The sequence below is a fragment of the Diplotaxodon limnothrissa genome, linkage group LG11 (assembly GCF_057381915.1).
Source record: "Diplotaxodon limnothrissa isolate DT_005_m linkage group LG11, D_limnothrissa_male_GT1.1, whole genome shotgun sequence".
Lineage (NCBI taxonomy): Eukaryota > Metazoa > Chordata > Actinopteri > Cichliformes > Cichlidae > Diplotaxodon > Diplotaxodon limnothrissa.
In genome coordinates, this window is record NC_140606.1 from 19,258,061 (window position 1) to 19,271,439 (window position 13,379).

The window sequence follows — 13,379 nt, forward strand, 5'->3', positions numbered from 1 at the left end:
TTCCAACCCTGCAGATTAAATCAAAGTGTTTAGGGACAAAGTCTTATAAATAGCAACCAATCAGAGATCCCCTTGGAGTTTCACAGACCAGGTGAAGGAGCAAAGCTCTGTGCAGCATAAACTGTAGAGACAGCAGTGAGAAATGAAGCAAATAAGGTGGTTAAAATCATCACTGGATGATGGGGAAATCCTGCACGCTCAACAATAATTGGATGGCAGGCTAACTGAGAGGTGAAGCTCAGCGTGATAAGCTGACAGGTGTCTTCCAGACTAAACATGCGGTTAAAGCGGTTTCAGGGAACATGATACCACGCTCATATCTAACCATTGAACATGAGGCTACAGCTTAAAGCCAATCAGCTTAAAAGGGTACGAAGGTCGGATGGGCTGTTTCAGTTTCGGCACCTCTCACAAAGCTCATAAGGCATCTCCTTAAAACAGTGATTTGTTTAACCTGTTTAAAAATCAGGCAGGTTTTTATTACTGGACAGAGCTGTGACTGACTGTGTGTCTGTATTATACTAAAGCATTTTACCATAACAAACGACTCCGACTTTAAATATCCACTGAAGGCTCATAAGTGTGTTTCCAAACTGCTGAACTGCTCTTCTAAGGAAAAGAAAAGCTCTAACTGGATGGCTTCCATGTAACAAGCTTACATGCTAAGCTTTTATATCATAGTTGGACAGGAGGAGATGCCTTTTCATGCACGCTGGACAGATTGTCTGATTTAATTTTCCCCATTCTGGGAGATCGTGGCTCAAGAGTTGGGAGTTCGCCTTGTAATCAGAAGGTTGCCGGTTCGAGCCCCGGCTTGGACAGTCTCGGTCGTTGTGTCCTTGGGCAAGACACTTCACCTGTTACCTACTGGTGGTGGTCAGTTGTCCGGCAGCCTCGCCTCTGTCAGTGCGCCCCAGGGTGGCTGTGGCTACAATGTAGCTTGCCATCACCAGTGTGTGAATGTGTGTGTGACAGGTTGTGTAAAGCGCTTTGGGGTCCTTAGGGACTAGAAAAGCGCTATACAAATACAGGCCATTTATTTACCACTGCTGGACCCAGAGAGCACTTTTAGATGAACCTCTCAGAAAACTCAACAAACTCTAAATTTACAAAACAAATCTGTGCCCTTGATTTGAGGAGGAGCTATTTTTGATATTAGATTTAGATCATCTTTTTTTTTAGTCATCATGCAGCCTTGAAGGTTTACTGCATGGTGTGAAGGTTACTCTTCTAGCTGAATAAAGTATTTACGTATAACGCAGTAAGGCGGTGTTTGCCAGAGTGTCAATATTGTGAGGTAGGAGAACGTGGAACAAAGATTAAAAGATACAGACTTGATTTTCTGTCTTCTTTTCAGTCTGTAACAAAGACAAGTGCAAGTGTTTGCATTCACACTACAAGCTAAACAATCAATAAGTCACTAAAGTCTGTTCATTTTCTAGAAAGCTGAAAAATAAGGGAAACCCTGATGAAGAGCATGTTTGATTCATTGGTTTTTATGGTCAGCTTCTACAGATCCAGTCTAGTTTCAACTAAAAGAAAGCACATGAATTGAGAACAGCACCAGAGTTCAATTAAATGCATTTTTAAAACAAATCAGTTCAACCAAAATAAGGTTTATTTTGGTTGAACTGGACCCGAGTGTTTAATGTCATCGTGAAAAGAGTAAAAGATGAAAACAGGCCGTGTACTCCGGTAACAGATAGACAGAGTTTTCTAAAAGTACGGAAACTTGTTTAGAGACCATGTAAAAAGCTGATGAGCAAGTCATAAGTCTGAACCCACAAAATTCAAACAAATGGCAAGATGTGCCCTCCAGTGAGCCGCTAAACTGAGAGTGAAAATCTAATCTAAAGACAGAAAATCGAATCTGCCGACTCTCAGATAGGATAACTTTCATTACTGTAGCAGTCTGACTCAAAAAAAAGAAAACATCGACTGTGCATACCGTCGAAGTAAAACAGTTTCTCTGCAAAAACGGCGAAATCAAGGAGGCTCTGATTGAGAAGATGGAGCGAAAGACAAGTGGACGAGTGACGACTGATTGAAAGTCAGCGAGAACACTTCCTGTACCGATACCATAAACATAAACTGATAGATTAAAAAAATGAACATCAGTTTGCAGACCTGCCCAGCCTGTGAGTACAGCAACTGTGGTTTGGCATGTGTTGTCAGCTTCGGCATGAATCTTAACTTAAATCTTAACTAAAATGTGAAAAAGATTACTGAATTGGACGGTTTCAGTAACAGGGTGTTAAGCAGTTACAGTAGAAAGTGTGTTACTGCACTCCCACCCATAGAAGAACCTGCTGCATTTTACAACCTTTGGCTTTAAAATGATAACGTCGCTATTTGGGCGCGTTTCGATGACACACAGTCAGCAGGCCTTGGCAAATGAGAGGCAGAATACAATGCAGCACACTAGTCACCATGAAAAACTGCACTGGGGATAATCTGATAACACTGTAGTTACACAGAAAAGCAATAAACTGTGCATTACATAGATTGATGGGGTAAAACACCGGTACCCTCAACAAAACAAACCACAGCTCCTGGGTTTAGTGCTTCATGAGCAAAAAAAAAAAAAAGGAAGAAAGAAAGAAGAAAAAGTTGAGGAGAAGAAAAAAACGTTTTCAACTTCTTGATGAAAACAGCAGTTAACCTATGACACGTGTTTCACCATGCTCCCCGTGAACAGTAGTTACAACTGTAACCAGTGAAAGAGAGTTTCTATCCTTGCAACACGCACAGCTCGCACTCATAAGACAGTGCACGCCATGCACCTAACCATCGAATCCTGCAGAGCAATTTCAGTCCGGGTTTACAATCTCAGTGGAGAATGCAGCTCTCCATTCTACACCCTCCAGCCCCCGTCCTCTCCCAAACCCTCACTAGGGTTTCTCCTGATCTCCTTCTTCTGTGTTATTTAGGCACTCCCACAGTAATGGACACTCTACTTAGGGTGCTGCGAGTGGGAATCCAGCCCCTGCCACTCCAGCTCGTGAATATCAGCTTCTCAGATTTGCTGTGAGCATCCACTAAAACCTGGAGGCTGTTGAGAGAGTGCGAAACAGAGACTGGGCCTGGCGAAACAAAGAGAAAAGGACTCTCCCTCTGTCTTTTACTTCAACGCATGCTTCCAGCCGTGCATCTCAAGCGCTCTCTGTGGAAGCTGGTGTCAGACTGAGCCAGAGGACCCCTGTGACGGTGTAAGACTGCTTTAATGACCCAACTTTTCCTTTAGCTCTGGCCTCTTTCCTGGCTGGGAAACCTGTCATTAAGCAGACATAGAAGGCACGGGGAGGAGAAGGTGGGGGTCCTCAGAGGAAAAGGGCACTACCATTAAGCATATTAGAGTTGCAGAATGTTGATGAGAAAAAACAAAACAGCGTTTGCAGTGACTAAGCTGGGGCTGCTCCCTAGCACTGTGCTGACGGAGCAAAGCTGGGAGAAAAAACAGGGAGGAGGTGGGGGACTACCTGGGTGCAAACATTGGGACTGCTGACTGTTTGAGGTTGTTGAGGACAGCAGGATTACATAATAAAAACCACTGTAACATCTCAGACTTAGGAAGAGCTTCCTACAGCAATCTCTGTCTTTTCCCTCCAAAAATAAACGCTCTCATGTCTCCTGCAGTCGTCTGCTTTTGTTATGGTGGCAAATCCTTAATTATGACTTGACTTATAACACCCAGTTAATTTAATTTCACCGCTGCGTGCCGCTAGCTGAATAGTACTGCAAATCCTTTAAAAGGGGCGAATAAGGAATGGATGGATAGATTTATTTTGCAGGATTTTCAGCCTCCACAGTTTGCCCTGTGTTTTGGGAGGGGTCTCCTCCCAACTTTACCCACATCTCATTCATCTTAGCTCCCGGGAAAGCCAAGACTTTTAGCATCCAGTTGTGGATAAACATCCACATGCTTTTTTTTTTTTTCCCATTTTCTATCATCTGTTTATTTTCCCAATTACACTGGGTGAGTCTGTGTCAGCAGCTCTGGGGTTTTGCACTGGCAGGAGGCGGAGAGAGGGAAGGGAGTATCCTCTCCCAGGGTGAGGAAGTTTCTAGAGGAAGCATGGTACAGACAGTCGTGTGCGTGCGTGTGTGTGTGTGTGTGTGTGTGTGTGTCAAATACCTCGTGGTCATTATGATAAGTGCAGAAAGAAATATATTTACAATTGTGTAACAAAAAAAGAGCCAAAATATAAAAGACAGTTTTCTTCCTTCTTTCCACACATCCCCTAATAATGGGGCTCGTGCTTTGCCTGCTGATCCGCTCAGATTGTGTCACAAATGTGTCATGAGATTACTTCACTAAAGCCACGGCGTGTTGTGGACATCCTTCACATACTTGCAGGCCTTCTGGTTAATTCTGAGGCTGATGGATAAACTCGTCTCAGTAAGGATTTATGAGGCTTTTCACACAGACAACTAAAAAAGCAAACGTGGTTTTGAGACCTGAAATTTAAAATTTAAACTTAAAAAAAAACAAAAACAAAAACAAACAAGAAACTAAAACATTATTTCAGGCTAAGAAGACAAACAGATTTCTGTCACAGCCCAAAGTTTTCAGGGCCAAACTGCATCCGTCTGCTTCTAAAATGAGGCAACAAAATGCAAGCAGTTAGACAATCAGAGTGTCAGAAAGCCCACTGTTTAGCTCCCTCCTCATTTAGAGGCCAAGCCAGAAAGTGAAGCACACCTATAATAACGCTAATTCCTCAATAAACAGGAAAACAAGGGTCTGTGGACTGGTGGAATTTTACAATGACAGCCAAGGTGATAATTTTTCTGTTTGCCTGTGAAAAACACGGGTTTGTTGATCACATGGAGCTATTTTAAAAGCTTAACTCGACTTAGATTGACTATTAAAAACAGTGACTCAAAGCTGTGCTACAAAAACAAGTTTTGTTTTTACATTTTTCTGGATTTATTTCATTTAAAGCCTGACAAAAAACGACATCAGATTAGGGAGACTGCCACAAGTTGGTGAATTATCCGAGTGAAAAAAAAAGTTCCTCTGAATCAGTTCCTGGACATATTTAACAAAATAACCTGTAATCTTTGCAAATTTTAGACCTTGCCTAAATAAATCAAACCTGTTCGACAAAATCAAACCAGGAAGATTTCCCACCCCCCGTATCCCCTGCACTTATTGCAAGCAAGGAAAGACCTTTTGCTTTGGAACGGCACCAATGTAGCGTGAAGAGATACATCTGACAGTGTTACACTGGAATATGACAGGCACTTTGATTTTATTGAAGTACAGCAGTCGCTCTGTCTTCTGTCTAGGTCAAGCTAGGAAAGTTATCTGTAGGAATGCTCATGCAAATATTGACCTTCAATTAGGTGAAACAGACACCCGCGCTTAGGGGCTGCAATATGGAGACATCAGCAAAAACATCGTACAGGCAAACACGTACAGAATACATCTAAGTGTGCAGAGTGTATGTAAACACATCGTGTGTCAATACGCCTCCTTTTAATGCCAGTGTACTGACAACTGCAAAATCTGAAGACTTATAAAGGTAGTTTTAACCTCAAACAGGATGTCAACAAAGCATCTGCAGCATCACAAAACCACAAAAAACACGAGCTATTTGGTGCTAACACAGAACAAACGCAGACCAAAATGTGGGGAGTTTCATGACCTTTAAAGTATAAAGAGAGAATGACCTTCCCAACTGACACCAGTTGACCACACTCTTGCATAATTAACAGCATCTAAAGTGAGGTGTTCTTTGCATGACCTTACCTGACAACGTCAGGGCATAGCTTGCCTAGAAAGACTGTGAGAAACAGCAAATAGATGCACGTGTGCAGCCCACAGCCCACATGTGCATTTTTCAGATTAATTATATTTTTAATACAGCATCGTATTCACCGGTTCGACCGATATATTGGATCACACCGCAGGGCATGGCAAATATATGTAAAGAAATAAATAAATAAGGGCATGCCCCGGAGTTCCCCGTAAGCCAACACAGCTCACATCATGTAAGGCACAGCAAGTAAGAAAGAACGGCGCACTCTCCCTCCCTCCCCACTTCAGTGACAGTGACATGGCTGGGGAGGATTGTGCTGGAGCATCGCCTGCTGTCTTGATTTGCTCGGCAGATCCACGGCAGGGTTGGAAGGATTCTGCCCTCCCAAAGCCCTCTTACCCTCCTGCGGAGCAGAAATCCCCTCCAATCCTCACTTACTGCTCCTGCAGGAGTGCCTTACTCACTGAGACAAAGGACTCCATTAGAGGAGAGGAGAGAAATCAGCTCTAAAGAGAGGAGGGAAAGCTAGTATGAGGACATGCACACACACATATAAATATAACTATATAAGTGTTCAGCACTGTGTCTGCATCGCCTGCATAGTTTACACACTCTCATGGGACTGATATAAGATGAGACAGATTGAGAGCCTGCATCTGAGGACACAGCAATAGGATTTCAGAGAAGTTAAAGCAGAGGTAAACACTAGTTATCTTTGCAGGTGTCAGTTAATGAACACAGATTAGAGCGGTGAACAGGCATCATCTGGAGATTGCAATCTGTGCAGATGCATTGCACGCTGAGGGGTGTGGTCAGAGCGGTGTCTTGGGAGTCGGCGAGTGAAAGCGAGAGATTTGGAAAGTGGTGGAGATATCTGGTAGTGAAATATAATAACTTGCCTGCACCATCGATCAATACGCACACTGGGTGCGTTCTCTTTCTTTCAAGCCAACAGATGCAAAAAAAAAACAAACAAACTGGAGGATTATATGCCTGACCTCCAAAAAGTGCGATTTAATTCTTTCACATAACTGCTAACTCTAAAGCTGAAACTTTATCGTGCGTGTTATCACTTTTGCTTTTGTGTTTTTTCAAGCACTGATCAGCCTCGCCCCCAGTATTACACAAAGCTCAGCAGTGATATCCTGGCGGAGCCCCCTTTCAGACATACCTGTGGTGTGGAGCACAGAGGCTTACAATCATACTACAACAATAAGTATTGCAAAATGCCGGCCGCTGCAGACAGCGAACCCCGTGCACAAAAATGCCCTCCGTGTTGATATAAGGAGAAAACACACAGATTGTTGCATATCCTAAAGACGACAACAGAAAATACAAATCTGGTGATAATGGCAATTTATTGGGTCTCGAGAAAAGTTGGGAGTTAGGATGTAATCAACTTGTCGCCTATTTTCGAAGAAGGATTGTCATTACGTGCAGCAAACCTCTCGACATTCCACTTGGCTACCAATGGTGCTCGAGTGGGTAATGATTAACGCTTACGGAGGGAGTGTTCGAGCGAGTAACCACTTTGTTGCGCTTTCTCTTCCTGTAAGAACCTTCACTGCCTGCACGGACATCACCGTCCAAGATTATCATTGTATAACCTGGACGAGCACACCTGGGAGCGGGCCAGGTGGCGGCACTAACACACATACGGCACAGACTCTGGTCCCTGCCTGGCAAACACAAAGAAACTCCATTTGAAGGGGCCAGCCAATACACAGGCCCGGGTAGGAGGCTGAGTGTAGGCCAGACACTGATAAACAACTGTAACCCCTGCAAACAAACACAAACACACACACTGACCTAAATGACACCAAAGCAGAGTCATGCACTACACAGAAGGCCACAGGGCTAGATAAGTGAAGAAAATGCTTTTTAATATTCAGAATGCATTACAGTGTTACTGAATGCCTGCAAAAGGATTATTGGGCTACTGGGGCATTTGTGAAGTTGCCAGATTGGCACTCCTGACCTCCATTTTACTCTGTGTGCATTTGTGCAATTTGTGTATCCAAGACTTGTTCCTGGTTTACTGTTTACTGCCTCTGAGCACTACAGTGCATCTATTCTTCTCCGGTGCCTCGGAGGAACAGGATTAGTGACCAGCCACAGAGAGATGAAAGATGTGCCCTCTTACCACACATCTTCAACATGTGTTCTTTTTTCCCCCATGAAGATCCCAATAAAACCCCTCAACATCCTCTCGAAGAAAACAAGACTTAAACCTGCTCGCACACACCAACAGCACCAGAGCCAACGCTCGGTTTGAATTTTTGTAGAAAGGTGTGACGCCGTCCGTGAAACATTTCGCGTTAAAGGTTCAGTCTAAACTGCCAAGCTCGCTTTGAAAAAAACCACACATGCTCCCCGACCTTCCTGCTCCGGTGCTACAGTGCTTATCAGACCTTGCTGTCTGCAGGGGATGCATCTGAAGGTTTGAGCAGGAACTCGACAAGACCCCTTGCTGCCAATGGCATTTCATGCAGTAAATCAACACGTTGCCACCTGCAAGGTTGAGTGAGAGTGCGAGAGCTGCAGAGGGTATGCCAGGTGACTGTGGGTGCACGTGAAAGTAGGGACATGGGGTATAAGCTGTTATTAATTGACCAGAACTGGCCTGTTTTCTCAAGTGGTACTCGTGCCAGTGGGAGAGACACCAAGACATAGAGCAGAGTCGAAGTTCTTTAGTAATCACTGTTACTCCTGACACTTATATTTGCTCTTATTGTGCCTGATCAAACTTATTGCTCAAGACTTCAGCTACGACACTGAATATTTTTTATATAGTGAACTGGCATTGCTAATCCGTTGACTTGTGTGTATATATACACACACACACACACACACATATATATAAAAACAGGTTCTGCAAGACCTTCGTTTCCAACTTTAAGACGTAGTAATCTCTGACAGCAGGTATTTTGTCCAATGACCAAATCCTCCACGACGCGAACAGTCTTGGAATTCTGCAAGGAAATGGAGCGGCGCTCTCCTCAGGTGCCTGCTGAGCTAGCGCCTTCCTTCAGCCAGCAACACCACAAACTGGTCTTGATCCAGGCCAGAGTGGAGCACCGTAAGTTCGCCACTTTCTGCTGATTCACTAAGAAATAATTGCATATAGGCCTCTCTCCCTTTTCACCCCACACCACCTTTACCACTATGGTGTGACATCTTACTGTATCTTTGTGGTGGGACTTAAAAGAGTACAGCTGGCAGACGTCGCCAAGGACGCTGCAGCATAGAGGCTGCTGTGTTTGTTTCCTTTTCAAATGCTTGCACTGATGAGGTACTGAACCTCATCTCCTATGTAAAACACAACAAAACAAAACAAAAACGAGACAGCATCAGCTGGCTGTGGTCTTCATCTACACAGAACAACAGATTTCAAGTGCTATGATTTCAGATTTCAATGCTTTCCTCCCCACTGCTGTCAGACTCCATAATAAAGACTTTAACTGATCAAGCACACACATCCATACATATGCAATAATACTAAGTGCAATAATCCTTTCTGTCATCGTTGTATTTTTACTCAGTTGTATATAGTACTTGTATTTGTATTCTATTTTTATCTTATTGTATATTTATTTTATTTTATTCTACTGTATATAGTATTTTATTTTATTCTATTCTGTACAGTTGTGTACTGTATTTATTCTTATTGTATTCTAATTTTTGCCTCATAACTTTTGCACTGTCCACTTCCTGCTGTGACAAAACAAATTTCCCACGTGTGGGACTAATAAAGGTTATCTTATCTTATCTTATCTATCCATATCTCACTTCCTGTAAAAGTAACATCAGAGGTGCAAAACCATGACTTTGCCTTATGCCAACTTCTGATTTTACACAGACAGAGTTACACTAAAACTCAATGACACAACTTCAAGTAGATGAAAAGACCAACAAAAAAAAACCTGTTTTGTTAACTGAGCCCATCTATCATATAAAAGCAGATCAACAGAGTACAAAAGCATGATGTCATCGTCCAAAAATCTGCCAAGTGTAGGTGTAGCTCATTACAAATAACTTCACAGGCCTGATCGTGAATCGCGTGTTTATGCGTAGCGTGCGTGTGCTAGCCCCCCATCCCCACCACTCCTGCTCTCCTCAGCCGGTTAGCTATTGAGGACAGCCGGGGTGAGTGAAGGTGCATGATGAAGCATATGCTGTCAGCTGTATATGTGCAGCGCCCCTGCCGCTACTTCAGCGTACAGTACTTTGGTGAAAAGGGGGGGAAAAAACTCGCTCTGCTGCTCGGGTCCGCTACACGCAACACATCTTTAATCATTTATCACCAAAACGCATCGCTCAACTTCATATCACACTCACGCTTTTCAAAATAAATAAACACCAAAAATAAAATAAAATACGGCCGGGATCAGCTGTCAACTTCACACCGTGTACCCCTCCCCTCTCTGTCTCTCTCGCGCTTTCTTTCTGACGAGCACCACAAGCCAAATGAAAGTAAGTAACAAACAGCCGACACGGTTCATATTTACCAGCTTGCTACAGTGCTGGCGCTGCAGCCATTTATCCCGTTGCGAAGGAGCCAGAAGTCCGCATTTCCTGGATTGTGATGCGCCGGGATCAGCTGCTGTGCGCCCGGGTTTCTGTGCAGGGAGGACCGGAGGGGCTGGTTGTGCTTCCCACTGTTGTGTCAGACCGGACAGCGATGCCAAGTTCAGCAGATCGCCACAAAAAAACAACATCTCGCCCTACGCAAGACACACTCCGCGGTTCCGCACCACCCCGCGCGGTAGGTCCGGTGGGCACCGCCCTCCCGTCAGCCTCCACCAGTGGGCTGGCGCGCCGAGCCCCGCCTCATGAATAATCATAAGCTGTAGAAGGACGCCATTGGTTGAGAGGAGCGGTTCCTGGTTAATGCTGTTAATTCTAATTAGCTAGACAAGCTCGCGCAGTGAGCGTGAGAGTTCTGGAGCCGTTTATCCACTTTGTTTTCCTCCGTGGACCTACACCATCACCGCACACCTCCATCCTGTACCACAACAGTCTACTTGAACGAGTGACTGAGATGACATCACACAAAAGATCTTAACAATGATTTGTTATGAGCTGAAACCATAAATGAATTAACTTCAATTGCGCAAGGGTGCTGTGCCATTCTGCAGTTTTAGGACCCGATACCAAGTAAATACAGGGCCAATGTAACGATATCCCTAAGGATACTTTTAACCTTTAAAAGGGAGCTTATGTAGGGAACCGTGTTATGTTTATGAGATGAATGATCATCAGTTAGCCAAAGTTGAACCCATTTTAATGGCCAATTGATTACTGATTTTTACTTTCCACAATAATTGCTTGATATAACGTTATAACAGGCCTGGTATGTAAATGTGTCTGTCTCTAAATCATATTGGGTATGATTCAGAGACAGACACATAAGTATTAAGCCTATCCTGCTATCGTGCTAGTACCGTTCCAATATCAATACAAGTTTAGGGATGGACACTATCGATATTTGGATCGATCTGCTCACTTCTAGTTTGCAGTTTTTGGCAGACACCTGGCTGCAATGGGTGCTGATCTGTTGACCATGGCTCTCTGACCTTCTCCTATTTGTGGGCCCATAAGTAGGGACTTATGGGAGGTAGATGCAAAAGGTCAATGAGAAAGGCATTCCTGGAGATCAAATGGTAATCAAAGGCCAGTGGACATCAGAGTGCACGAGTTGTGGTAACTGGCAGCCGGAGCTTATCTCTTCACCTGACTCACCCATCGTCACTGCCAAGGCATCCAGCAACTGAATTGCACATGTCCTGATGTTTCACTGGAGAATGCACTTGTGAGCGTACAGTTAGTCCTGCTCTTTTGTGTCTCATATTTTCTGAGCTGTCTGTGCATCTGCATCCAGCACAAAAACTCTTTGTTCTCGTGGCTGAGAACAGCTCTGCAGCGGAGAGGGGAAAAGGAAAGGAAAAGTGCGAGGGAGGTTGAGAGGGAGGGGTGGGTGCGAGGAGAGGTGTAGAAACGAGAGGATGGGAAAGCAAAGAAAAACGGCGTTAGGAAGTGAGAGACGGAGGAAGAGACAGTGAAAGGAGCGGGGACACGCTGTGGTGTGAGCGCTCCGGAGTGCTACAATATGACTCTGACGAGTTTATGTAACCAGACCGGCCTGGCATTTGGCTCACAGCAGACGCCGGGTGCGCTAACTATTATATAACTGCATTAGCTGCTCCTCTGAGCTGAGGGAGAGCATGCGCACACACTCAGACTTGTAGACTTCCAGCTTAGAGCAGAGGGACTGCTTTGCACTGTAGCCTGTGCTGTGCGAGAACGTGGAAATACAGAGGAAGTTCATCAGTTCAACAGGAACGAGCAGAGCTGTTAGCGGACCATACATATTTAGTGGAGAGAAACTGCACAGCGCAGTCTGTCGGGCATCAGCATCTTCCCATCATCCAGCAACAAGTTTCCAATCCCGAAAAGCCTAATTGGGGCTTAATGTTGGGTAAATGTTTCCAGTGCTCGTGCAGTATGCCAGCAGGGTCCAAACTCAATTAGCTCCCCTGCATGCAGTGCATAATCCAATGGGCCTGGATTCCACTCTTAAAACCCAATTACACCTCAGACAGGCATTTCCAGTCATTCCGTCAAAGAGGTGGTCAGGGATGCATAACCCCTAACAAAAACGGTACTTATCTAAATCAGCATCAGGAGAAGTCAACACCGCTCACTGTTCAATATTTGCAATATGAAAGTGCGAAACAAAACTGAAATAGTCTCATGCTTTAGTGCGGAGGCGGAACTCGTTCTTGACTAAAATGCGGCCAAACACTGACATTTGCAAGCCGAGATTAAGGTCAGGGCTAACACTGCAAGTGATAACGATTGTCTGAATCAATCTAAAATTAAAAATCCCAGCAGGCCTAACTAAGCATGGCTGCAGAGCTACACTAAGTGGCTCATAATCAGCACATTACAGCTCCCGATTATTACGGCGACAAATTGCATCTGATGATAACAGAGGAAATGAAAGTGAGATTTATGACGCTGGAGCCAATGGCCGAAGACGAGGAGAGTCTTAAATCTACTCAATGAGAAAACCAGATCTCACATTTGTACACCTGATGATAGCAGGGGAAATAAAAGTGAAATTTATGACGTCTGGCTAATTTGTTCTCGGGTGCTGGTGCTGCCTGAATTCAGAGGCTGTTACATTTCAGATGGGGCTAATGAACGAAGAGTGTTTGTTTAATAAGTCTGATTGTTTTATAATGTAAACGCTCCAGTCAGTGAGGGAGAAATGAAGAAATAGGAGATAAAACAGTTTTGTGGGGTCAAAGCGTCAGAGATTTGGAGGATGTGCTGCAAGCCTGCTCCTGTCAGAGGACAGACATGGCTTCTTTCAGTTTTGGTAGTTTACTACAAATGCCTGTGCGTTTGACAGTGATTACACAAGACTTGACATGCACTCTGTTTCTCCATGAAGTGAAGTCACATGTCAGGCACAAGTATGCAGACAAAAACTGCAAAAAGCCAAAAGGAAAGGCTGGCAAACATGCATGCAATGCGCAGTGTTCCAGCATCACCACATCACAACAAGCCAAATGCAGAAACAGAGCATTGGATATCACGCCTGCAGCT

The 13,379-nt window shown here is 44.3% G+C and overlaps 1 protein-coding gene across 2 annotated transcripts in view; it reads right to left on the minus strand.

Annotated features, from left to right (window-relative positions):
* The window catches only part of hivep3b (HIVEP zinc finger 3b), a 36,813-nt gene extending 26,301 nt beyond the window's left edge, over positions 1-10,512 (minus strand). For both annotated transcript variants that reach the window (XM_085366301.1, XM_085366300.1), the window contains exon 1: positions 10,274-10,512. The gene's annotated coding sequence lies outside the window, so the exon portion shown is untranslated. The remainder of the gene's footprint in view (positions 1-10,273) is intronic.
* Positions 10,513-13,379: the final 2,867 nt, after the last annotated feature.